A 4,419-nucleotide genomic window follows, 5' to 3' on the forward strand; every position below is an offset into this window, starting at 1 on the left:
ATTTCTTTAATTGGTTTAATAATTATTTTCAAGACTTTAAAAGAGAGTTTTGTCCTTTAACAAAAACGACCACTGATTGAAAAACTAATCCATGTCAAGCTATAGAATAACAATATCCTCCTTGAGAGATCATAAAACTACCAGTGGCCCAAGACTTACAATTAGAAGCCACTCTTTACAAGGATAGTAGTGTAAAAAGTGCTGTAGACAAAAATGACATTAAAAAAATTCATCAGCAACTTAACTATACTAACACAGTTTTAGATGTTATGAAAAATTAACTAAAAAAAATTGAATATAAACATAGAAAAAGCAAACTCATAGAAAAACCCATATACAAGTTTCAAAATCCTGACATAATCAAACTGAAAACAAATGTCGAAGGTGACATAGATGATATAAAAGAAAAACTTAAATTAAAAAGTGCTGTAGACAAAAATGACATTAAAAAAATTCATCAGCAACTTAACTATACTAACACAGTTTTAGATGTTATGAAAAATTAACTAAAAAAAATTGAATATAAACATAGAAAAAGCAAACTCATAGAAAAACCCATATACAAGTTTCAAAATCCTGACATAATCAAACTGAAAACAAATGTCGAAGGTGACATAGATGATATAAAAGAAAAACTTAAATTAATAAGTAGGGGACAAACGACTATCAATACCATAAGCTTGGAAGTTAATAAAATGTCACTAAAATCTCAAAATTATCAAAAACTCAAAAATTACTATCCACGATCAACTCTGGTAGATGTAAGTATTGAAGAAAGAACATAATTAGTATAGAATAGTTTTACGGATTCTGATTTAATAGAATCGAATTTAGACGGATTAAGTGAACAATGTATCACCTTACTACACAGAACTTTACGTTTAAGTCGTAAATCAATGGTGGCGTGACATTATGACACTTAAAAAGAGAGATACATACATAATATTTGAAGAATAATATTTTAACTAGGAGCTTGTGAAGAAAAGTGAACGTTGATAGCCATTAATCACATGCGAAATACGTTGACTCAAGTAAATGTCGTATACAAAAAGAAAAACATATACATAAGTTCACAATAGAATACATAATAGTCACTAGTCTCGACCCACGAAGAGAAGGGCCGGCTAGAATATTATAACACTTGAGAATTTTCAAAATATATAACCTATGTCTTCAACAAAAGCCTCTAAGAGAAAATACAGAATATACAGTAAAGTTTTAAAAGTGGAGAAAATTCTAAAGCCAAAATAAATTTCAAAGATGATCCTCTTCGCTTTGCCACCTGAAACTCCCACACTCTTAACGAGGTGCATTACATCTTGCATCTGAAAAACAACAAATTCACGATGGGTGAGAACCCCAAGGTTTCCAGTAGGGTAACGGTTCCAAATAAAGACTATATAAGGAAATATGAACCCTCTAAGCAATCCTGATCTCCAACTTCTCAGGAATCCAAGCCTAGGATCTTAACTAATCCATACAGGGTTAATTTTGCTAAATTGAACGTACTCTAAACTACAACCAATCCCATTCATTCCTAAAAGTCATCATCTTTAATCCCAGTCCCAAGTCTCATTAATGAAATCAAACACAAACAATAAGCAATACAAAGCAAATACAGTTAGAGAGAAATTACAATAAATAGTATATTTAACAGTTAACAGAATGTTAATTAGACAAACCAAAACAGTTATGTAGACCCAAGGAATTTCAAACAAATGCAATATAATGCATGCCTGTCCTACTGGCCGTGAGTTCACGTGTCGGTTAAACTGTCAGATCTGACACATCCAGTAGCTAATCTAGATATTATCTCTCTTCCATGCATCCCCAGGAGGAACATAACACACATATATATGATTAACAAGAAGGGAATCCTCAACCTTCTGGAGGGAATCCTCTGCCTTCCACTATCTCACTGTAGGCAGCGCTATCTGGGATATAGTGTGATGATAGGACTTTTGCTAGTAAAGAATTTTATAAAAATAATCACGTTGTAAGTATAGTTTCTAAACCAACAAAGAATCCTTTCGTACAAAAGTTTTGGTTGTCACAAGTAACAAAACCCAATAAAATTTATAACCGAAATATTTAAACCTCGGGTCGTCTTCTCAAGGAATTGCAGGGAGGTGGATTTATTATTGGTTATGGAAAAAGATGTATTTTTGGGTTTTTGGAAATAAGGAACAGAAAAATAAATTGGCAAGAAAGTAATCTTAATTATCATGAACACCAGTGCAAGGTATAAGAACTGGAAATCCCATCCTAGTTATCCTTATCAGGTGTGATGAAAATTGTTTATTGCTCCCACTTAGTTAACCCTTACTAAATAAAGAAAAGTCAAGTGGACTAACTAATCTGATTCCTCAAGTTCTAGTCAACTCCTATGGAAAGACTAGCTTTAGAGGGATCCAAATCAATCAGCAATTTCCAATTTCCAATCAACCGCTGAGTTTGATAACTCAAGTATCACCAATTACTTAACCAAAGAAAAGGAAAAAAAATCTAAATTATTTATATCATAAATAGAAGAAAACAATCATAAATCTGAAATATCTCGAATTATATTAAATAGAAAATAAAATTAAACATAGGAATCCATAAACCAATTTGGGAAAATAAACAAACTAAAGTAATAAAATAAATAAAAGTGGAAGAGAACATAAATTAAAGGAACATTGAACCTGGATTGAAGTAATAACCATAAAGTAAAAGAAATCCTAATTCTAAACCTAAGAGAGAAGAGATAACCTTTCTTTCTCTCTAAAACTACATCTAAACCTAAAATTGTGAATTATGAATGTTCTATTAAGTTGTGTTTTATAAATGGATTAATTCCCCCACTTTATAGCCTCTAATATGTGTTTTCTGGGTCGAAACCTGGATAAAAAACAGCCCAGAAATCGCCTACGTACAGGTCGCTGCAAAGTCACGCGGAAGCATCGTCCACGCGTTCGCGTGGATTGAGTTTTCGCTAGATCACGTGTCCGCGTGATCCATGTGTGCGTGTCACCTGGATTCGGGGCAGCTATGGCAAATTATATATCGTTGTGAAGCCCCAAATGTTAGCTTTCTAACGCAATTAGAACTGCATCATTTGGACCTCTGTAGCTCAAGTTATGGTCAATTTAGTACCAGAAGGTCAGGCTGGACAGCTTTAGCAGTTCCTTCAGTTTCTTGTATTCCTTCCACTTTTGCATGCTTTCTTTCCATCCTCTAAGCCATTCCTGCCCTATAATCTCTGAAAACACTTAACACACATATCAAGACATCGAATGGTAATAAAGGATAATTAAAATTGACAGTTTAAAGGCCTAGGAAACAGTTTCTTAATTATATCACAAGATTAGGAAGGAAAATATAAAACCATGCAATTAGTATGAATAAGTGTATGATAAGAAATTAAACTGCGAAACTAAACATACGAGAAACTTAAACTGCAAGAAACTAAAGCAAGATAATGGAATTATCAACTAAGCAATTATGGAATCAACAAGAAGTGACATGAATTAAAATCTATTCTAAGGAAACTAATTAAACTAACTAGAAATAACTAAAATAGAAAATAATCAAAGAAGGTTTTTGGGTTTTAGTATAAACGTATAAATCTCTTGACTAAGGTATAGGAAAAGGGGTCACCATCCTCGTCTAACAATCATATGACGACATTTGTGAGAATTTAATCCCATTAAGTATATGTCTATGCTTGAGGTAAGTCAAATAGGCATAGTCAACATCAATTCATAAGTCCTAATCTAACTATTAATTGACTTAGTAGAAGACTAGTGTCAATAGATATCAATTTAACTAACGTAGACCCCACATTATCAATCCAATTAGACACAATGACTCAAGATTATCCAATTCCTTTAACCTAAGCCAAAAGTGTGAAAAACTACTCCATAATCAAAGGAAATATTTCATCAAACACTTGGTATGCACTAAACAAAGACATGGGTAAATTGCAAAATAAATAGAAGTTAAAATAACCCACTATATATAATCACTATCAAAGGCTATAATAGACATAGAAGGAATATAAAATTCAAATTCAATTAAAAAAAATTCGAAATTTACAATCGTATCAAACTATAGTCATAGGTAACAAAAATGAGTAACTAACAAGTAAACTAGATAATTGAGAGTGCAATGACTATAAAATTAAGAAAAGAACTAAAATTAAACAAGATCCAAACCACAATTCAATAGAAAAATATTGATAATCTCAAAAAAAAAACCTAGAGAGAAGGAGGAGTTCTTTCTCTAAAAAAAACTAAAAAAACTTTAAAACAAAAACTAACTGTTTTCTAAGTATGAGTGTGTGTGTGTCCATCTCCTTCTATTCCTCAGTCAATTAGCCTCAATTTGGGCTTGGAAATGGGCCAAAAAAGCTCCATAAATCACCACTCACGTGTTCCT

This window comes from Arachis ipaensis, chromosome B10 (genome assembly GCF_059453495.1).
Source record: "Arachis ipaensis isolate K30076 ecotype BB chromosome B10, ASM5945349v1, whole genome shotgun sequence".
Lineage (NCBI taxonomy): Eukaryota > Viridiplantae > Streptophyta > Magnoliopsida > Fabales > Fabaceae > Arachis > Arachis ipaensis.